The 24,441-nt window shown below is 42.6% G+C and overlaps 1 long non-coding RNA gene across 2 annotated transcripts in view; it reads right to left on the minus strand.

Moving 5' to 3' along the window:
• Positions 1 to 24,441, minus strand: part of LOC126458455 (uncharacterized) — a 130,105-nt gene that overhangs the window by 90,646 nt on the left and 15,018 nt on the right. The window contains exon 1 of one of the 2 annotated variants that reach the window (XR_007585637.1): positions 24,254 to 24,387. The exons of the other annotated variant lie outside the window; for it this stretch is intronic. This is a non-coding gene — a long non-coding RNA (uncharacterized LOC126458455). Of the gene's footprint in view, positions 1 to 24,253; positions 24,388 to 24,441 lie in introns of those variants that run through there. 2 annotated transcript variants of the gene reach the window in all.

Raw genomic sequence — 24,441 nt, forward strand, 5'->3', positions numbered from 1 at the left:
TCAGCTTCAGAATGGAATGACGACGGTGAAAATTTGTCCCAGACCAGGACTCAAACTCGTATTTCCCGTTTAACGGGATCGGTCGCCTGACTTTTTGGCTATCTGTGCGCTACTCACAGCCAGATCCAAACCTCTAAATGTCGTCAACTATGCGTCTAAAACTTGTACTGATACATCCAATATGTATATTCTCGTTAAGTCGATGCATTTTACACGAAAGTCGCTTACCCATTTTCGGAGGAAAAATGCGATATTAAACTTCCTGGCAGATTAAAACTGTGTGCCGGACCGAGACTCGAACTCGGGACCTTTGCCTTTCGCGGGCAAGTGCTCTACCAACTGAGCTCCCCAAGCACGACTCACGCCCCGTCCTCACAGCTTTAATTCCGCCAGTGCCTCGTCTCCTACCTTCCAAACTTCACAGAGCACTTGCCCGCGAAAGGCAAAGGTCCCGAGTTCGAGTCTCGGTCCGGCACACAGTTTTAATCTGCCAGGAAGTTTCATATCAGCGCACACTCCGCTGTAGAGTGAAAATTTCATTCTAGAAATACAATATTGCTTGCACGCATGTATGTCCAAATGAATTTTGCCTCGTAATTCAGAATAACAAGGGAATGCAGTATCGTCGAATGAGAGTGTCTGCAGGTTCCAATATCGCAGGAGTCACAGCTGTGTGCGGCCGACCGGCACGCCGTAGTCCGACAGGTTTGCGCGGCCTCGTTGCGGTGATGACAGACGCCTCGCCCAACGATTCACCGTGCTTTTATTCACTGTCAGGTATCTGTAACCATTGTGCAATCGCCTATGAACACCAGCGATGCTCTGGCTTTCCGCCAAAGGAAACTCAATGACAGCTCTGCGCTTGGAAGGCAACTTACAGGCGCTATTTTGAAGGCTATGTACAGCACCGCCGTCTGTCACAACTTCAAGAAACTATAGGGGCTGAAGCAGAAATATTCCAATATGTCCCACAGCAAATTCCGCATTTTTTTCAAAGGAAATTGGCCCAGGAAGAAAAGCATTACATTAATTATTGAACTCCTCTCGTAAGTAATCTGAATACTCAGTCTGTCGTTATTAGAGTTGGACCTTCGTCATTATCACTGCAGGTGTTCTGTAGTTTCTCTTTTAAGACGGTAATACGAGGGCAGTTGCGCATCTTTCCTGACGCCTGTTACGGAATGCGTGCGCGCGCACGAGCGCTTGTCGTCTTTTCGAAACGTCACGAGTTCGGCTGATAAAAAGTCTGAAGCGGACAACTCCAGCTGAATGTAATTACCCAGACAGCATACGGAGTAAAAAGCGCAGGCGAGTAGTGTGGGTCATTAGAGGGAATATCGACGGCGGCGGCGGTGATGAAGCGGACGGTTCGGAACAGCAGGAATGCCGCGGCAATGGCACTTGATGAGTGGCGGCGCGGCGCTGTCTGGGGTCACGTTATTGTAACCTTGGGCCGGACCAAGGAGAGCGGTGAAGCCACGGAGCGTGAGATGGCGCTTTTGTCCCGGGCCCGGGCGCGCAGCTGTTGAGTCATACGGCGGAGGTGTGCGCCGCGCCGCGTGGCGTGGTGTGGTGTGCGCAGGGCGCCATCAACAAGTCGCCGTCACGGCTCGCCTCAGACCCTCCTCCGCCTCCCTCCACTACGCGGCCGTCTCTCACTCGCCACGGTATATCCACAAACTCTCTCTCCGTACGACGCTTAACCACTTACTGTGACCGTAAGGTCAAGCAGCAAGTTTCTCATCTCCCATTCTTTACAAATCCATAAACGTCGGCCTTTTCCGACACATATTATGTATAACAAGGGTGCACAACCTCTAGAGATCTACAACCAAATTTATTAATTAAAATCAACCGTAAGAATTACAGTTAATGTGTTGTCATCACTGGTGTCAACTAATATAGTCATAGTTAAAGCTATTTTGTCAATAGACAGACATGAGGGTTTCGTGGCTGTACTACATATTACAAGAAAAGCTACCAACAACTAACTTGTTGAAATTTTTCCTTGGCACATGTTATTATTTCTTACCTTTACCCCTTTCGAACGTTTTGTTCATCAGGTGGCTGCATTGTATTTGCAAGATAAACTCTTAATTAGCTGCTGAAAATTTTAAATGCCACGGTGTCCCACAGTGAAAGCGTTTCGAACTGTTAAATTCACGAAAAGAAACGAAACAAATGTATAGTACTATGTAAGCAAAAGTCTTTCGTTAACATTTTTACCAAAAATCTCGAAAGCTCTTGACTCGTTTTCTTTAGATTTTCATATCATATTCTAATGAACATATGGACGGACATAGCCTACATATTTAATATATATAAACATTTAAATACCTGTGCAATTATAAAGGAGAAGCTCTTGTCCGATTCGCTTCAAATTTTTACCTATATTCTAATGAACTTTCAGACAGACATAGGCTGTTTTCCTTTTTTTTTTTTAATGCATGTAGTATATAAATATACATGTAACACAGGACAAGGAAACAATGTAACCAAAAATCTCATAAAGCAGTACACCTATTTACTTCAGATGTTTACATGTTACTCTAATGAGCATTCAGAAGAGCGTAGGCTGTATATTTTAATATATATAGCACACAAATATATATGTGACGTATAAAGAGGAAATGTTATTACTAAACATCTCGAATAGCTCTTGAATTATTTACTTCAAAGTTTTTCTCAATACTGTAGTGAACATTCAGAAGGTCACAGGCTATATTTTTTGAAATGTGGTTCAAATGGCTCTGAGCACTATGCGACGTAACTTCTTAGGCCTAGAACTTCGAACTAATTAAACCTAACTAGCCTAAGGACATCACACACATCCATGCCCGAGGCAGAATTCGAACCTGCGACCGTAGCGGGCGCGCGTTTCCAGGCTGAAGCGCCTAGAACCGCTCGGCCACCAGCGGCCGGCGTTAATGTATTGTCATCAGTGGTGCCAACCAATATATTCATAGTTAAAGCTATTTTGTCAGTAGACAGACATGAGGGTTCCGTGGTTGTATTATATATGCGTCCTAATTTCCTTCTCCTTCCAACCTCTGTCCATTTCCCCCATCTGCCCTCTCTCAACGTTTCCTCCCCACCATGTCTTTGTCTGTCTGTCCACATGTTCATCGAAGTATTCTGTAAAAATCTGAAGTAAATCGGTCAAGAATATATATATATATATATATATATATATATATATATATATAAAGTCGGTGAAGACCGATATTCTTGACCGATTTACTTCAGATTTTTACAGAATACTTCAATGAACATGTGGACAGACAAAGATATGGTGGGCAGGAAACGTTGAGAGAGGGCAGATGGGGGAAATGGACAGAGGGTGGAAGGAGAAGGAAATAGGACGCTTATCCAGTTGCCCGGTTCGCTAGTCAGCATAAATTCAAGTTGTAATTGTGTGATAAACGTATCGCTCATGTACGTACAGTGAATGTGTGCTACTTGCTTTGAAAGCTTCAATTTTTTTTCGTATACCACGAAATATTGTATTGAAAAGATGTAGTGATGCCGGTAAGTTCATGTAGGGTTTTACTCAGCTAACCGTTGATTTAGTAAAGTAAAAAACACACATGAACTGCAAGGGTTCTTTGATCAATTCGGTTCTTTCCTAGCCAAGGTTATCACGGATAAATGATTCCTGTAGGCCTGTAAACAGACTGCTCCATCCATTTACACGAAACTTACGAGTTCTAATCTGTACCTGGCCGTCATTCATTAAGCTTACAGTGATTTCATTACACTTTTTCAGGAAGACGAATGACAATACGTCTTCGATCCTTCGACAAAGCCATTTTTCTTCCCATATTCATCTGAGATACTCTAACTTCTCTAAAGACGTCAATGACAAATGGACATTAACCCCAAAACTCCCTTCGTTTTGTGAGCCAATGGATATGGTACGAGGGGATTTCGAACAGTAAGTCACACACTTCGTTCTACGCCAAGACCATTTCGCCATAAGAGTGGCGCTTTGTCAGAAGACAGTACACATTCCGGGTTTTCTGCAGACGCAGTTGTGCTGCGTTACGACTAACAGGTGCATCACAGTGGAGGAGTCAAATGTCGCAGCAACTGGAAAAGTACTCCCTCGTTGGATTATGAATCTTGCTGGCAAAACGTATAAATGGCACACAGATTTACCGTGAAATTCCAGATGTACGTGGACTAACAGCATTGTCGCATCCAGTCGTAACAAATGGTGTTAACAATTTGGCCAAGACAACACATACGTGGGTGAAGCTGATGGGGAATCAAACCTTCTGACACCGATCACAGCTGACAGTGTTCGGGCTGTACAGGAAATGATCACTACCCAGGAACTTATTGGCAGAAACTGCAGATTTTTCCAACGTTGAGGGCGTTCAGGCAGTGGTTGTCGAATGTCTCTGTGACTGAGGAGCGGATTTTTATCGCCGAGGAATCGAACGATTGCCAGAACGGTAATACCTGTGTTACAGGGACTCGGTAACTAGCTACACTGAAAAATAGTGTCACGTATCTGTGTAACTATGAGGTGTAACACAGAATTCAGTAAAAGTTACATGCTCTGCCATAGTAATATGTATTTTGCTTTTTGAGGTCCTCTCTTAGCCCCGAAATAAACTGTGTTTATACCGGTATTTTAAATGATTAAATAACGATGTGTTCTTCCCATTATTTTTAACAGTGGTCATCCGTCAATATCAACAGAAACACTACACTGTATTAGTTTCAAGGAATCCGATAATAGGCTTGTTAGATGCACTTGCACCTAGTAGAACGCTGAGATGCAGCGTTTAATGAAAGGCACTCTTTACACACACCGAAGGCTTCACGCATGAAACTCCTGTATTTAGTTGGAGCAACAACAGGTTTCAACGGCAGAGAAACGAACAGCTATAATATAACTCGGGTTGCCGTATCTTGCTGGGAACTTGTCGGTATACTCTGAGTTGGGGTGTAGAAATGAAGTAAAAAATGTCATTAATTACTTTTCATTTACAACCCAATTACATGGAACTTGTTGCGGCTGAAGTAGTTGGTACACCATATTTTTCGAAATATTTAACCTTTTTCTGCGAGTTTTTTTTCCCCTTTACGTATGTAGAAAACTTCATGCAAGCCAGCTTATAGTTAAACTGGCACTGTAAGATTGATTCCACAGTCCCTGGCAGCAGTCTATTTCTTTCATCTGTCCACTGGCCCGACATCAGCGAAACTACTCTTTCCACAGTTGCGTTGTGTTCGGGAGTGGAAAACAAATACTCCCATAATTTTAGCAGCTGGCATTTGCGTTCAGGAAAGAATCGTCTTGTCAGATCGCTGTTCACATGATAACTGCACGATTCTTCCGTGTGGAGCTGCTTAAATAGTTCCAGCTCCGTACTACTGGAGAAGTCTTGTTTTCTCGAATGACGACGCTAGATCTAGAAGGCGCTTACATCGTCGATTCAGGATACGCAGCATGCAACTCCACTTGTGGGATGACGTTATCAACATAAACTTGTTGGCATAAACAAAACGTACTGGGGCTGCATTTACATATTGCGCTAACAGATGCTGTTACTTCAGTACTTGAGCCAAGCTCGTAACAGTATTCAGCAAAATCGAGACAAAATTGGGTCTAGTCGGGATGTCGAGACAAGAAAGTCCATAACGGTGACGGTCCCGATACATTGGGACGGATGGCAAACCTAATTACATCTCACCAAGCGCGTGAGTGTCCTTTAGTCTGCACTTGTTTATGCTCAGAAAGGTCGTAACCGGTTGTGCTTTAATGAGATTAGGTTTTATGTGTACTGCTTGCAATGTATTTAAAGAATGTGTTTCACTAAATTCATTAGAGCTGTTGGCAGCTTCTGTAATGAAACTTTTAGATACCAAGTGTGTACAAATGGAATTATTAGGCTTTTATGTTACACAGTAGTAGTTACATCTAACAAAAGTGAAAAATAAGCTTTTTATGTCATTTGAAAATAGTTATTTGTAACAAAAAAGAATCCTGAATTTGCTACGGCAATGTGACATTTGCGTACCATAAACGTGATTTAAAAGAAACTAAAAATGAAATTGTGATTGAGGCTTTGATTGTAACCTGGAATGTGTATATGTGTGTATATGTTACAGCATTGGGTCACTTGCGAAAGAAATATGTAATAATAATAATAATAATAATAATACCGTAAGAAAAAGAAAACTACGGTAAACTACAGTTTGTAAATTCAGCCTGAGCGAAAAGAGGCCATTAGGTCAAAAATGATTATGAAGAGCGGATTTGCTGAGTGCAGCAGTTATGAAGCACGATAGTGAATTAACAGGGGAAGATTTACAATTTTCTTTGTACTACACCTGACATTTGACACTGTTCTGCAGTTGCATACTACCTGTTCGTAAGACAGTTCATACGTTTGCTCCGCTATAGCCCTTTGACCTCCGCTCGTCCAATCTAACAGGCGTACTCCCTCGTGCCATAGAGCTCAACAATGGATCGTAAAGTTATTGTGTATCTTCCGTCCATTCATGGCGCTAAACTGTTGTGCGTTCAGCTGTTTATTCCACAGCACTTTCAGTGTGCTTACACGTGGCGAAGTTTTAGTGACACTTGTCAGTTCCTCGAGGGGACAAGTGAATAAAGAAAGTACCACGTGATCGGTCCATCATTAAATATTATGTATATTTGTTTTTGCGTATTCATGGCATAGGCAAATAATTAGTACGGAAAGAACGTTCGTGTGAGTTAACTGTGTAGCCGAAATATATTTATCACATATTCAAACATTATAACGTATCTGAAATAACATCATTTCTTCAGCAACCAGAGTAGCTGTCGAAGACACAGATAACACACAACCCAACCCACAAAATTTTGTCATCAGTCTTCTAATTGGCGACCCGCCACTGCTTCCTCTATGTGCCAACCTGCTCACCTCAGGTAAGCGTTTGTATCCAACGTCCTCAACTATTTGTTGGGTTTATTCCAATCTTTGTCTTCCCCTATAGCTATTACCTCTACAGCACCCTCTAGTACCATGGGGGCTATTACCCTATACCTTAATACAGGTCCTATCGTAGCGTAAATGCCGTGATATACTGAAAGCTACTAACAAAAGAACTAAAGTGAAGCACGTTGCTACGAATGGACAGTTATTCGCGTGTCCGAAAGACAGGAAATAGACATTGATTCATTGGTACAATATCGAGATTATCAAGTTCATCATCTACGGAATAAATGCACACAATATACTTGTACGGTCAGTACTATAAATATACTCAGGTTTGTGCGATATATATCCCAATCGATTTGTAGGGAACATCAAGACTACAAACAAGGGCAGCAGAATGATATCCCCCAGACTGTGGCTAAGCCATGTCTCCGCAGCATCCTTTCTTCCAGGAGTGTTAGTTCTGCAAGGTTCGTAGAAGAGCTTCTGTGAAGTTTGGAAGGTAGGAAACGAGGTACTGGCGGAACTGAAGCTGTGAGGACGGGTCGTGAGTCGTGCTTGGGTAGCTCAGTTGGTAGAGCACTTGCCCGCGAAAGACAAAGGTCCCGAGTTCGAGTCTCAGTTCGGCACACAGTTTTAATCTGCCAGGAAGATTCAAGGGCAGCAGAGACGGCAACAAGATTGTTCGACAGATGAGAGACAACAGAAATCTGACTGGCTATTGCTTGAAGAAAAATATATATCATCTTGACAAAGCCATTCAAGAACTGATTCCAAAGGCTGAATCAACGAATTTCGGCGTCCTACATACAGCTCCAATACTTTGAACAGAGTAATAATTCTTCTCTCCCATCAAAGGAGCATTTAAATGTTACGAAAATTGAACTCATGATACGATAAATAGTAGTCTCCGCCTTGCACCTGAGACTGATACGTAGAAAATTGATACAATACCGCTGTAGGTGCAAATGAAGAGCTCATCTAGCCAGTACTCAAGTATTTACGTTTTTAAACGGGTCTACAGTTCAATTCGCGGTGCATGCTGGGAGAACCAGTTGTCGCGGCGTATTTCACGGGATAAGTACGAGCGCGTGGGCTCGTCTACTGTGCCCGGCGCAGAGCACCGCGTGTGAAATAAATAAGTGGGAGAAGCTGGACCGGAAAAAAAAGGTGAGCCGCTAATGTGAAACAGGGGCGCTAATAATGGCGCATAAATCCCGCATTCCGAGTAGGAGCGCTTGTTATGCAAAGTCCTCAGGCAGGCGACGGCATCTGATGAATATTTACAGTGGCCGGCAGGCCGCGGCGCCAGCCGCGGGCCCGTCGACGTCCGCGCCGCAGCGCTGCTCGCGCGTTGAAGCGGTGGCACGTCGCACCTCCAGCGATTACGCCTACTCGCGGCTGGCTTCGCGCAACTCGCGGAAGAGCAGCTTGCGAAGCGGAGTATCGAACTAGTGATTATCCACTCTAAAGAGCTCGGAAACTGAAGTTTTGAGTTTGACGTCCCGCTGACGTCACTGTCATTAGTTATTAGGCAGCAGCTCAGTCGGAAGTCGGAGCAAGCAATCGTTCGTAGTCTTGTTGCAGGAGCCCGTCAGCGTTCATCCGGTATGGCTAACATAGAAGCTCTAAATCTGGACGGCCGAGCTGGGGTTTAAATATTGCTCATGAGAAGGCGTTTCCCCTACAGAGTTAGGCACATTGGTGCTGGCAAAAGACCAATATTTTCTGAAAACTATCTAAGTCATGTAATGCTACACACCATCACCGAAACATCTAACGACTTTTTCTTCGGAGCTTTTTTTTTTTATTTTGAAGTAAATAAGATTCTTTTAAGGGACCAAAAAATAGTTCGTTCCATCGATCGAGAACTGCATTCACTGGAGAAACTGTCAACTTAGTCTCAGCCATAGCAAAATATGGATGAGAAGAAGGACATCACTGATCGACGCCCCTTCGACAACGAGATCATTAGAGACATAGCAGAAGTTCAGATTAGGGAATGACGGAGAAGGAAACGCTCATACCCTTTCGAAGGAATCATCCCGGCCGGCCGGAGTGGCTGAGCGGTTCTAGGCGCATCAGTCCGAAATGGGCTGCTGCTACAGTCGCAGGTTCGAATCCTGCCTCGGGCATGGATGTGTGTGGTGTCCTTGGGTTAGTTAGGTTTAAGTAGTTCTAACTTCTAGGGGACTGATGACCTCAGAAGTTAAGTCCCATAGTGTTCAGAGCTATTTGAACCATTTTGAATCATCCCGTCATGTGGCTCAAGCGATTATGGGTACTCACGGAAAACCTAAATCAGGATGGCGCGACTCGTGTTTGAACCGTCGTCCACTCGAATGTTAACCACTGCGCTACACGAAAAAAAGGTTAAAATGGCTGCAAGCACTATGGGGCTTGACATCTGAAATCATCAGTCAAAATGGTTCAACAAATGGCTGTGAACACTGTGGGACTTAACATCTGAGGTCATCTGTCCCCTAGAACTTAGAACTACTTAAACCTAACTAACCTGAGGACATCACACACATCGATGCCCGAGGCAGGATTCGAACTTGCGACCCTAGCAGCAGCGCGTTCCGGACTGAAGCGCCTAGAACCGCTCGGACAAATAGGCCGGCTCCACTGCGCTATACCGCTTGGTCAAAATGTGGATGAATTAACTATGGCTTTCCAATTGCGTAATGTCTGATATGGTTATTTTCGTTTATCTACCCTTGCCCATAGAAGGTTACTATATGAATGTTTCTAATCAAATTAGGGCATGCATGGGCTTATATGAATCGTAAAATTACAGCTGGATATCTCAAAAATGTCACATTTTTATGTAATTTATGCGTATGGTATGTTGAGTGGTCACAATCTTTTTTTAAAATCTCAGATTCTGTCATATCAACTCCTATAGCAATAATTATATTTTAGAAATAGGTGTTTATTCTTCAGGAAGATTTGGTGCATTCCCTTGGGCGTTTGGGTGATACGGTCGTAGAAACATCCGAAACACGGAAGTTCCGAACACCACGAGCATTACGTGAAGGCAGCTTTGCCACAGTGACATTTCTACATATGAATCTCACTCTGAAAAGAAACGACGTTAACACTGGTGATGATTTCTCACCTTGGCAACAATTTCGCAGCCAATTTTGCGGCAATAATTTCGCAGAACAATGCTATATCAATATGCACTAAAACAAATGGTTCAAATGGCTCTGAGCACTATGGTGCTTAAAATCTGAGGTCATCAGTCCCCTAGAACTTAGAACTACTTAAATCTAACTAACTTAAGGACATCACACACTAACCTAAGGACATCACACACATCCATGCCCGAGGCAGGATTCGAACCTGCGACCGTAGCAGTCGCGCGGTTCCGGACTGAAGCGCCTAGAACCGCTCGGCCACCGCGGCCGGCTGCACTGAAACACATTAGTGTAGTAATCTTCTGCAGACATGTGAATATAAACGAAAAACAAAAATAAAAGTAATAATCGGGTTTCGAACACAAGGGGCAAAATCAGAAAACCGCAACGCTAACGACTGTGCCACTACGGACATCGCATGGTAAAAGGTCCATAAAGTACGTGGAAAAATACATAGAAAACTTCGACCTTCATTTTTTCATAAACGGTAGAGTATCGGCGGATAAGACGAGACACGGGTTCGCTTATTTTGACACCTCTTCCACTAAGCGAAATTTCTGAGAGATCGGGTTACAGCGCTTGCCGTGTTCTCCACGTTAGCTGCAGATTCTTGCAGGTGACCCTCAGTACAGCCAAATGTAATATAAAGCAGCTAAATATTTTTTCACTGTGTCATCGCCAATAAATCACTTGAATAGTTTACAAATATAAAATATACCGGGGTCTAGAGCGGCTTGCCATGAAATGCCAACGAGTATAGATTTGTGGGAAAGCGAATAGCCAGAGCGAGGTTCATCAGAAAACATTAAGGAAGCCGAACTGATCTGCGAACGACGCTCCGATTGAAGGTTCCGTCAGGCGATTCTTGATTACTGTGATTGAATTAGGATCTTTGCAAGGATACAACTACAGAATACATAGCAGCATTTCAGGAAAGAGCTCCGTGGTTCTTCAGACGTTCAGCATTATTACACCACACGCTCGTCAAACTGCACAAAAAATGTATTGTTCACAATGTGACAACGTGCACGTGAAATCACAAGACGTTACATCTAAGACGAGTAATTACGCAGCAGTAGCTCCGCCACACACCGAGCCGTACCTTGTATGGTATATGTAGATTGAATTAATAAATCGAAACGATACGCAACATATACAGAATAAATATTGCATTCATTACGGTCTATAACAAATTTTACGTCAGTAAGATCGACTAATGTAGGCTACAGCTTATAAAGTAATATAGCTAAGATGAGGTAGTAACAGATTACCATGATACATTTTTCTGTAGGATACTAATGCATTTAAGTAACTTAGGGGGATTGTATGCTCAAGTTAAATGAGACTAGAATGTATGTACAATCAGTTAAAACTGTAATATAATAATAAGCCGATTTGCTATAGTATCTAGGCAACAGGTTCAATGTCAATACGAGCACACTATGTCACATTGGTAGCATGACGTCTGCTTCTTTGGCGCAATCGTTTTTTCTCGGCATTGCACGGTTTTTCACAGCATTATATACCAGCTCAAAACATAATGCCGATTTATAATTTTCATTATGGCGCATCCCGCAAAAGAATATTTCTTAATTATTCGTTTACAGGCATGTGCTTTATTACGTTACACAACAAGTAACATACACTATTAAAGTAGCAGTCTGACCTTCGCGGGTTAATTTTCCGGAGTTTTCCTTCATTCCTTCACGAGAGTGAGGGAAAATTTCCATCGTGAAAGTTTGCGGCCGATTTCATTGTTAATGGGCTAGTGCCAATGCTTCTCTCTTCAGTACAGAGCTACTTGTCCTGGACTAAGCACTTCGCTAGATTTTAATCTCTGAAATGCTGTTCTGTGACCAATCGGTCTCTCGGAACCTAATAAATAAATAAATAAATAAAAACTATTGTGTTTAGCAGTCTCTCGGAAGATCCGGAAGACAGAGCTAGCGGACCGCAATAAATCATGCGTTGGTATATTGGCCGCCGTTTTCATACATTAACGACGTAAGCCGCATTTTCACATGGTACATACGTAGTACCAAATTGCTAAATTCTCTACGCGCGCCTGATGGAGTACTCCATAGTACTGACCTGTATTCATCAAGCGAATAAGAGTGATACACGCATTTTATGTCTTGATTTGTGTTTCAAACAACGCCACCTTACGAAGCTGAACAGGTGGCTAATTCAGCCAGTTATAGTTTGCGGAAAAGGCTGCACACGGCCTGCGCCATTATCACGCATGCGCAACGCGCTCAACTCGATTGAGCACAGGCCGCACACGAAGCAGTGCAGCGCAAGCCACGCCGCTCCTGCATGCCTGCTTAATGCCTGTTACTAGTTGACGTGAACATGCGATTATTCTCTTCTCGCCCTGAATCTGATAATCGTAACCGGCAAAACGGTTTAGTTACAAGCTACACGATGGTATGTATTGGGAATGCGGTGTACCAATGTGTCGTGGAATTAAGCTTTTTCCCCATTTCCCTTTTTTTTTTTCAGGAGGATTTGTAGCGAGAAAATGTGGAGGGAAATCCCACACAACTGAAATGGTACTGCCACGTCCTGGAAATATCTGTATGAAGTCAACCGTCAGACCTGCCGACTGGAGAAAGAAAAAGCTCAAGAAAGAAGAACTAATGCATACTGTTTTTCAAAGAAAAGCTTTGACTGAAAAAGACGATGTTTGTAATGCCACGCTAGTGGACAGTACAAAGTTGCAAAGGAGAACCGACAAAGTCAGTTTTTAAAATTAATTACTGGTGGACTGACATTTAAACGCAGTGAAACATTTTTGCTGTTAATTGTGTGTGTTATGGTAGAGTAATTGTGTCCAAAGTATGAATAATTAAAATAATTCGAATCGGTCAGTTTACCAGTCACTCTGACGACTATAACTGACTGTCTCAAACAACAGATATACACACCACCGCCTGTATTGCGTTAATATTAACTCATACTTTTCCTAGTTCTTTATTTTTCTCATAACCTATCGGATCATATGACCTAGCCTACTTATTGAAAAAATCTACATATATCTCGCGTAATCCACAGACAGATGCTCGCAAAAGCAAACACGAAAACGAAATACTTGCAATAGTATATGCAGACATGTACTGAAACCAGTAAATTCCCTGTTCTTTAAAGAATCAAGCTCTCATGTATAAAACACCTTACAACTTGTGAGCACTTTACAGTTGCGTTAATGTGTTAAATATTTGACATTAAGCATGTAAGGGAGATAATTGTTCTGGCGTAACCACAAGCGCCGGAACTAAGATGAACGCAAGAGAGGAGAAGGCGTTGAGACGTTTTGACATTAGTGACTTTCCCCCTTGAGGAAGAGCTTCGGGGTTTGATGAAGATCGTTTAAACGCATTAATCCACAATGATCCTCGTCAGTGTACTCGAGGACTGGGAAATGTGATGAACTGTGATCATTACAAGATCATTCCACCATTGTGGGACACTTGCATGCAATGGGGCAGGTTCAAAAATCGAGTGTATGGGTACTGCATGCTCTGTGCGAATATCATAAAAATCAGCGGATGGCCATATGTGAGTCTCTGCTTGCTCATCAGTTGGCTCGTGAACGACACCGACCATTCCCATCCTGTGTCGTTACTGGTGACAAGAAGTGGCGTCTTCATGCCAACAACAGGAAAGGAAGGGAATTGTTGAGCCCGAACAAAGCAGCAACTCCCTCTATAAAGACCTGCACGCATCCACAAAAGATAACGTTAATTATCTGGTAGAATAGTGACGGTATGGTGTACTACAAATTGCTTCCCCCCAGTGTTATCATCACTGCTGACATTAATTGTTAACAACTGAGACATCTTGCAGACGCAGTCCAAGAGCAACGACCAGAAAGATAGCGAGAAACACGATAACACACGTCCGCATTCTGCTAGACTGACAAAAACTATACAGGATTTGTATTGGGAAGTCATTCCGCACCCACCTTATTCACCTATCTTGTACCATCAGATTTTCACCTCTTCCGCTTTCTGTCGAATACCTTCGTCTTTGAGTATTCAAGATGTCTATGACAAAATTTCTAGTCGGTGTGATGAATCGCAGCTAGCTCTAAATGCTGAAAAATGTGAGTTAATGTGGATGAGTAGGAAAAACAAACTCGTAATTTTCGGATACAGCGTTAGTAGTGTGCCGCTTGACCTATCACGCCGATTAAATATCTAGGCGTAACGTTACGAAGCAATGTGAAATGGAAAGAGCCTGTAAGGAGTGTAGCAGTGAAGGCGAATGGTGTTCGGTTTATTGGGAGAATTTAGTAAAGTGTGGTTCATCTGTAAAGGAGACTGAATGTAAGATACTAGTGCGACCTATTCTTGAGCACTGTTCGAGCATTTGGGATCGAAAGATGACATCGAACCACTTCAGAGGCGGGCTGCTAGATTTGTTACCGGTGGTTCAAATAAGAAGCAAGTAACGAAACTTCCTGACAGATTAAAAATGTGTGCCGGACCAAGACTCGAACTCGGGATTGAGCTACCCGAGCACGACTCACGGCCCGTCCTCAAAGCTTCAATTCTATCAGTACCTCGTCTCCTACCTTCCAAACTTCTCATTCTGGAAACATCCCCTAGGCTGTGGCTAAGCCATGTCTCCGCAATATCCTTTCTTCCAGGAGTGCTAGTTCTGCAAGGTTCGCAGAAGAGCTTCTGTGAAGTTTGGAAGGTAGGAGACGAGGTACTGACAGAATTGAAGCTTTGAGGACGGGCCGTTGGTAGAGCACTGGCCCGCGAAAGGCAAAGGTCCCTAGTTCGAGTCTCAGTCCGGCACACAGTTTTAATTTCTCAGGATGTTTCATATCAGCGCACACTCCGCTGCAGAATCTGATTCAAGAAGCAAGTATTTCCAGGATGTTTCGGGAATTCAAATGCGAATCACTGGAGGGAAGGCGATGTTCTTTTCGAGGAGCTCTATTGAGAAAATTTAGAGAACCGGCATTTGAAGCTGACATCAAAACGATTTTACTGCCACCAATGTTTGCGTAATGACTATGAAGATAAGGTCAGAGAGATTAGACCTCGTATGGAGGCATATAGGCAGTCGTTTTCCCCTCATCGATTGGCGGGTGGAACAGAAAAGGAAATGACTAGTGGTGGTACAGCAGACACCGTACGGTGGCTTGCAAAGTATGTAGAAGTTGTTGTAGAACTTCCTTTCCGGATGAAAATGCACTCCGAACATGGATCGACAAGTTCCCCTTATGACCACCTGATTTCTACAGTTGCAGGATCCAAAAATTGTCCCAGCGTTGGCAGACTGTTGTGGACAGTGAAGGAGAATATATTATTATAACTATAGTGTCTTTTACGTTTATCTGTTGTGTTTATTAAAGTTACGGAAGATCGCTAAGAAATTACGCACTAACTCAATTCAATATGTTGCGTTTGAAGGCGTTCACATTATCTGGCGACGTCGAAGGATAACGAGGACTGAAATTAAAATTCACATGTTTGCAGATGGATAGACATGCGACGTGCAGATGATGGTAACGGAGAGCAGCGTTCGGCGCCCGCGGTAGGACAGCGTGTGCCCCGACGGGGAGGGAACAGACAACGGCGCTGCCGGGCCGGCGCTCTTATCCCTCAGCCATCTCAAGGACGGCGCCAATTACCGCCCCCACCACCGCCCCCGCCCCGGCGCGGCGCAATTACTTGTGCGGCGCTGGCAGGTGGGCAGCGGCTCGAATTTGTTGCCCGTTGTCGCGGCCGCCTGTGTTGACACCTCGACCACTGTGCGTCACCGGATTAGACGCGTTTATCTGGCCCCAAGTCCGCGTGGCCGCCCTCTGCGCGCCATTACCAGTGCTGCGTTGCGCCCCGCTTCCATCAGCAGCCTTTGACACGCAACCACGCTGGCCCACGGCGCCGTGATGTATGAGCTCAGTATATCAAGAAAGAAACACCAACACGTCCCATGTAAATGTGGTTATTTATACCGCGCCTGACGATTCATCAAATCGTGCTCGTAGGTGGTATCTGGGAACACGAGTGTAAATAGATTGCTTACACCGGAATGGATCGTGAATCACTGCTACTTCCTTCGTCGAGACCATCAGTATTTCATTAGCACACACGAGAAATATCATTGTCCAATGTCCGTTTATGTTGCTTGGCGTCTTTTGAATTATTACTCTTTCTGAAACGAGGGGAAAAAACACTTAACTGACAATTCTGCGGGAGCTGGTGCACCTACACATTAATCCGTTGTTTTGCTTTATTTCACAATTTTTGCTACAAATTTATTCACCCATTTGCACTTCATCGAAAATATAGTTAACTCGAGCAGAACCAATCAACACGCAGCTACCCATATCACAAATTACACTTACTAATGACACGAACACAGAGATGAAAAGGTCCCATGAACGCCACAGGATGTGAACAGATCGGTATCTCACAGAGCGACACCAATAGCTAAGATCATTCCAGACAAAGGGTAAATGCCTACAGAGATTGTAAAACGGAAGGTCATTTCTGAAATAGTAGATACCTTGAAGGTCGAACAGGAGATGGACTGAAGCAATTGTTTCAAAGAAGACTGCAAAATATCGAAGTTGGAAGGTGAATTAGAGCCAGACACTAAAGATATTTTTCCTATTTTTCGAATTTATAACGGTTTCATGCTGCACACAGAGACAGTGAAAGATGTACATTTTATGAACAAAGGCCCGTTGATAGTAAGTATCTGTTATCATTTCTAATGAGTTTTGAAGCAGAAGGTGCACCGCCATGATCCGATAAAGCATACGCACTTGTAATATAGCCCGCCGAGGTGGCCGAGCGGTTCTAGGCACTACAGTCTGGAACCGCGCGACCGCTACGGTCGCAGGTTCGAATCCTGCCTCGGGCATGGATGTGTGTGACGTCCTTAGGTTAGTTAGGTTTAAGTAGTTCTAAGTTCTAGGGGACTGATGACCTTAGAAGTTAAGTCCCATAGTGCTCAGAGCCATTTGAACTACTTGTAATATAAACGCACTCTGTACCTCTTTTCCTCATGTTTTACATAATTTCCTCGTAGTAGTAAGAAAATTATAATCATTCGCAGCAATTTTGCTTCTCCGATGCATCATATCTATAGCGTAGACCCACATTCAACCATTATCTTTGGTGACATACGAAGTTTATTTTCAATGTTTGCGCACTTCAAATTTGTTGGCGATGTATGTACAATCAAAACCAAACGACCTAGACCAAATTCGCCGTGCACCATCAGTGAAACAGATTCTTGGAACCTAAAGGTGCGTCTGCTTCACCAGGTCACGACGGAACACCTCGTGTGAATCTTAGAAACCCTGATGGTTAAGCATTTGTTTACATGTAAGCATTGGAAATGAAAACAAGAATATAGACAGTTTAAGACTTTTACTTAGAAAATATAGAGATACTGGCTGCCTACATAGTTCATACAATACAATTAAACGATAAAAAGAAAAAAGCAATTTTGTTCGGACATACACGCTCGCTTCTGCCCAGCATAGCAAAATATTAATATGGATTTAAAACACGAAAGGTAATTGGCGTACCGAAAGTTTATACATAAATCATCAGAAAACCTTAGCTCAGTCAGCCATTGAGGGCAGAGGACTAGGTTCTGTGTGTGATCTTGTTGAAAGATCTATCCTGTTATTTGCATGAAGTGACTTCGGGAAATCTCAGAAAAATTGAATTTGGTCAACGGAAATTTGAATCCCACTCGGTCTTACATTCACATTCGTGTCGCCACCACTGGTCCATCTCGCTGGGTGCAACACTTACATACATTTGCAAAACCAAAACCAATTATTATTGGAAGTGAGGCAGAGATCATCGGAAACATATCGCACTTCACCTACGATACGATGACCTTTGTTTTTATTTCTTGGGAACTGTTTATCGGAAACCTTACGAGTCCATATAACGGCACACAAGAAAAGGCGCTGCTCTCATAACTACAGGTTGTATTATGGTACTGCACAAATAGTTTTCAACTTCCACATGTCTCCTTATGTTGTGACAATTTTATTCAAAAGTAACCAGTTCAGTGGACATGCCAAGTTCCAGAATACTGTACACGAAGAATGACACGTAAGAACCGACTCTGCGGTGCAAACTTATCTATTACCGGAATGTATTCGATTAGCTAAGGTACTCTTCAAAATAGAACCACTTTGAGTCCACCCAATTTAGCATTCGCTCTTTCCATTGCTCTTTAGGTCTCTGCGTGTAACTTTTCCCTGACTGCTCAGCGCCACCACCCGTTTTACCCTGAAGTTTCAGTTGATCTATTTTAATGAAACACGCCACAGGGTAAGCAGATGGTTTAAGCTAGTGAAACAGCGACGCTCTGAAAGACCAATAGTTCCTTAGTAACGAAAGAAATCTCATTTCTTATTATTAGAAGTAGAAGAACACCTATTTTAGATATTCGATTTGATGGCTACCCCTCGTCTTGTTAGAAGGAATAACAAATAATTCGTTTTATGCAGAGCTCCTCCACCACCACTACAAAGCCTTGACTACGAAGAGCGGTTGTGATGTATGACATTAGCATAGCAAGAAAGAAACACTGGACCAGAGCTGTAAAGGCAGTTGACGGTTCATCAGTCTGTGCTTGTACTTGTACAGAAGGCAAGTTAAATAAACGATTTACACCGGAATGCCTCGTAAATCACTGCGACTTCCTTCATCGTCCTGAGTAATTAATTAATCCTCGAGAACATTACCATCGCACGCAGAATGTTCATGACTCTTATCGATTACTCTGTTACTAACTCTCTTTGTGGTAAGAAGTAGTTAATTGTGTGATTTGCAGCAAGGACGAGTTTACACACTATATATTGAGGAACATTGTTCGTTATATGTGATTTGCAGTTCGCCCGCATCTCGTGGTCGTGCGGTAGCGTTCTCGCTTCCCACGCCCGGGTTCCCGGGTTCGATTCCCGGCGGGGTCAGGGATTTTCTCTGCCTCGTGATGGCTGGGTGTTGTGTGATGTCCTTAGGTTAGTTAGGTTTAAGTAGTTCTAAGTTCTAGGGGACTGATGACCATAGATGTTAAGTCCCATAGTGCTCAGAGCCATTTGAACTATTTTGAACCATTTGCAGTTCACAATTTCCGCTGTTAGGTGGGATAATGTCTGTAGGGCAAACCCCAAGCATAGTATCCTGTAATGCATGGTGTTATTGACAGACACTTTAATCTTATTTTTCATTGACAGACTTGAGACAAAGGAGAATTTTTTGTTTTGTGATAATTACCTCGAGGAAATTATTTAATTTAGCGACGTCCCGCAGTATCTGAGCGTCAGTAAGTTTTGGAAATTCTTCGACGGATGTCCATGTTAGCTACCTCTGTAATCTTGTCAACTCTGCCAAGCTGGTGGAATTTCCAAAAAAGGATTGCCTCAGTATGATTAATCCGAGAAATAGTCTCGAACAGCGGTGACCGATAGCTCGGAATAAAACACGGAACTAAACCAGACTCATACCGAATCCGCGCGTCAACTTAATGACGCTACGTCGTGTACGCCAGCCAACTGCAGTGTGATTTTCTTAGGTCTGGCTTGCCCTTCCATGTGAACTGACGGCCTGGTTTCCACCTCAGTCTCAGAAATACATCACACGGACTCTTAAAACACGAATGCGTGCTGTGTACAGGACGTTCCTTGCTCTAGATTAAAATAACAATGTGGTCAGGAACGGCTTACAGCCACAGACTCCAGTGCCCGATCCACGACGAGCAAGATTCATACCCTTCTGGTATGGAGTTTGCAAAGAAAACTGGATAATTCAAAAAATAAGGTACATCTAAATCATGTGAAAGTTTAGTGACATTTCACCCGCCAAAATTTAAAACAGAGCGAACTATTGCGAACTGCGATGGACTCGCGCTCAAGTGATTGAAACGCTAATTCGGCCATCCGGATGTGAAGTTGTCTATATTTCTTTTGTCGCAGGAAAACAGTGGGATGAGGGCTGCAACAAGATCGCAGAAGACTTAAACTTCCATCCTCTGCTACCTTAATATCCTCGTGATAGACGAAACTACTACAGAACAAGGCCATGCGATCCTAATACAATTATATCGAGAACGGTGTCTCAGAATTTTATTGAGCAGTTTTCAATTACCAAAACGTACGAATCAAGGATCCAAATAATGATCAGTAGTTTTTGTACAGTGAAACAGTCCAGATTTTTTCTTTTTTTTTTACTGTAGTGTTTTCGGCTATTTCTGCATTCTAGTTCACACATACAGCAGCTATCCACAAATAAAATGTAGTACCAAACTCTGATGTACATCTAATCAAGGACAAATCTCCTACAGCTACTTCCATATATGGCTAATTTACTAGAGAAGCCACTGATAAAATGTGATCTATATTCAACGGTATTTTTCTGTTAATAGTTGACTGAAATAAGATTTGAATATGATATTCAGCATTAAATGTACAGAAAAATCTTTAAAAAATTGATGCATACCGCATTTTAAGTGCATTTCTCGTCATTTTAGTTGGTCAAAATGACTGGAATTTATTTGGTGTCCAAGAAGGTTTAAGTTTGTTTTCTCTAAACAACACGAGGAGAAGGATATTTTCTGGGTGTATCGAAATGTATTAGAGACAGTCGCATGTGTTACACTAGTTCTTAAATATAGCATCCAATTATTTTACTGTCAGTTTCCTCTGATGAAAAATTTGAATTAGAAAGGTTCCAGCTGCCACTGCAGTTTAGGAACTATATGTGATAAATTCTGTAAATCTTTCGTTAGGCTAGTTAGTATATATTGTAGCTTTTAAGACAATGCACTCTCGCATAAAAAGATGCAAAGAATTATACATAGGTAACAGCACAAGTAAAAGTGAAACGTCCCAGTGTATCATTACATGACACGCTGACACATATTCAGTATTACTTCCTCTGGTTACTGTAATATTCATCCCGAAAAAGTAAATGAAAACGAAGATGATTTCGCTAAACTCTTTCCCTGACTTCAACGAACAGATATACGAAAAGTATATACAAAATTTATCGATTTGTTAATACCGTCGTCTGCAGAAATGAGGGGCTCGCTAGTTTAGTTGGGGATGGAAAAGAAACTAGTTTCCGCTGTACTGAAGAAGTCACTCGAGCGCTCGCCCGAAGCTATTTATGGAAATATTAGCAAATCGAAATTACGATGACCCGGGTTGGCTATACACGGCATTCATCCAGAAACCTAGTCAAAGTTTTCATCACTGCACCACTTCATTGTGTAAGGTGAACCCAGCACTGACAACCTATTTGTAAAACAAGTTCGTAATCCCACACACCTAACGGTGTAGCCACAGTGGATATACGGGAAAATGAAAATTCGCTCAAGCTCCGACTCAACAGGTGCTATGAATCATGAATGTTCCAGCTTTTGACACGGCGAGAGGGGGAGTAACAACTGCGCTCGATTCCCGCTGAACTACTCCGTTTCTTACAGCTTGAGAAACAAACAGAAAAGTTTGAAACAGTTCAAAATATTCTTTCAGTTTAAAGCAAATATAAGGTTGTGATTTAATGATTAATTTCATTTTTCTTCTCAGCAGTTAGGATCATAAAGCTGCGAAAAAGTGGTATGTTTTAGGTGTTGAACTTCATATAGATGGTTTGATCATTTAACCTACAGAGATTAAGATCTTCAGAACTGTTCTTATATCGAGGTGGCCAGAAACAGTCTGAAAAGTCTTTAAGGGTGATGCAGGAAAGATTGCGCTCAGATATAATTGTTAAGAAAAAGTTCGATATGTTCCTCCGTTTCCGAGTTATTTAGCACTGAAGTTAGGCAATTAGGTCGTTGTACGCGCAATTTCAAGCAGTTTGCACGCGCCAAAATGTAGTAGTGCACACAGATCTGTGGGTCCGTGAGTGTCCTCTTGTTCAGACGCTCATTACCAGTTAAAATGTACCATTTTCGGAAGTGATAAATTCAAGCTAGGTGAGTCAAAGCTACGTTTGTTCGGTTTGAGGAAACCAAAAGAAGAATACGTTAGGCGGCACCACCTCTGGAAGGTTGCTTGAATTTTCACGCACGATAATCTGACTGACTAACTTCAGTGCCCAGTAACTCCGAAACGGTGAACGTATCGAATTCTTTTCTTAATAACTACTTCTTAGCACACCTTCCTCTGCAGCACCCTTACAAACTTTTCAGACTGTTTCTGACTATCCTGTACAGACCAGGATTTTTATATTTTTTAAAGATAATCACAGGAACTCTGCACACAAAACGACGTGACGGTATATGAGGGTACGTTATCAGTTTGCACTCTAATAACATTAATTTGAAAAAAAAATTACAATGTAAAGAAAAGCAACATATTACGAGCACGTTGAAAAGTGGGTAAATAGGCTAAACATGTCTTAGGCTTCTTGTAAGTAAATGTCACAAATTGCAGCAACCAGTACTGTGCAAGAGCGCAACTGGAGGGAAAAAACAGACCGTTCTTTCTTTCAAGAGCAAAGCTATCAGCTTGGTTTTGTACTGGAAGGGAACGTGCTGGTTCTCAGATGTTACCAGTCAGGTTATTCCACAACAGAGCTATTTAGGACACAGAAGCAATAAACTGATGAAAGTACGTTTAACATAATGAGAATTTAGAACGAATGTGTCGAATGTCCATAGGATGTTGCGGAGGGACGCATACTGTTACAGAAGGGATACAGAGGTGGCTTGCAATAACTAGAGAAGAGAGAGAAAATGCAGCGGGATCCTGTTAGTCTACGATGGCTACGCACGGTACTCATTCAGGTGTGGTTCTTACGTCAGGCTATTTTATATTTTCTGCTGTTTGAAACCTGACCAATATCAATTGATGTAGTTCTTGCGCAACTGCATGGTTTTGCTGGTATAAGAGTCGGACATACGCTGCCACGCTTGTGTCCTTGGTCCTTGCAGGGGGGGGGGGGGGAGGGGGGAGCGGGGGGGGGGGAGAATGGGGGGGATGGGATGGGAGGTGGTCAGCGAATTAGTCCTTTAGCAAAGGTTTATTTTAATTCCACGAGGGATGTTTTGTCTTCACAACTCCTTAGTTGTTGGGACGACATCCGGCAGATACCTACAAGAAAGTCGAAAAAACAGCCGAATGAAAATCATATGATACTGGGAAGCTACTACATATAGTCAGGGGAAATGCGATTACTGGTAGATTTTCGACATTATCAAAGTACTATGAGCATCAGCTAACCGTACTTCTTGCTAGCAGAAAGCAAGCGTCTACTTCTACACATAACAGAAACTAGCAAAGGTAAACGTTCTTTTCTTGGGGTTACCATTCGGGAATATCTCTCTGTGTAAGAAAGTATGTGTCAGTCAACCTTCTGTGACATTGTGTTAAATGCTGGCCATTCATTATGGTTACTACTTTGAAGCACGTCCAGTGCCTTTAACAAAGACAGCAGTGACATTTTCGTCACGTCTTTAAAATTTTCTATTCATAGAAAATACTTTTAGATTTAACGATAATAACGTCGAAATCCCGAAAATATAATGTTTTCTTTAATTGATGATTTTAGTATCTACCGTCGTGTGCGGGGCCTTTATTTACAAACATCCTATAAATATTCAAATAATTTCTAATTGTACACAAATAACCATTTTTTTGACCATTGGAAGTTAGGTGGATTCTCACACTTTCCTTTTCTCCCATACCTCATAACGTGTCGCATACAAATGCGTTTCTTTTCCGTTGATAACCGCGTTGCGTAAACTTCAGCTTAATTCATTCCGTGTGAAAAGTCTTACTCAGTCGTGAGTATTGTAAAAGTTCGGATCTGTTAGATTAATTATTTCTCAGTTGACCATAGCTTTAAGAATTATCTGAAAAACATTTCAGCTCCCGGATCGCCGCTTCTGACGAAAACACATGGTCAGTAAGAGCAAGAGGTGCGGAATCCTCTTTTCACAACGATTAAAAAGAAACTTACGTGTAACTGGATAAAAGCATCTGGCAGGATTCCTGAAGCTTATTTATACAACTGTAATAGTATACGGATCTCTACACTTTTTTCCTTCATATAACTTAGCGAATCGGTCTAACTGTGTCATTAAAAACATAATCAAAGATTTTTCTGTTGTTTCATTTACTGTGCCTCCTACATGTGCAGCAACAGCCTTTGGCGCAGGAGCCGTGCTCACCGGGGTTCCAGCCAAAACTCTGCGCGTCAGATCGCACCGGTGGCTCCACAGGCAGTTCCAGTACTCTGCAAGAGAAAGCACCTTCGATAATATTAAAGGTGGACCGTGAATTCTAGCTCTAATGAAGTCCCGCGAGGAAGAAATCGATAGGGGATAAATAGAGCGAGCGAGGTCGTTAACCTAGAGTA

The sequence above is a fragment of the Schistocerca serialis genome, chromosome 2 (assembly GCF_023864345.2).
Source record: "Schistocerca serialis cubense isolate TAMUIC-IGC-003099 chromosome 2, iqSchSeri2.2, whole genome shotgun sequence".
In the NCBI taxonomy this organism is placed as follows: Eukaryota; Metazoa; Arthropoda; class Insecta; order Orthoptera; family Acrididae; genus Schistocerca; species Schistocerca serialis.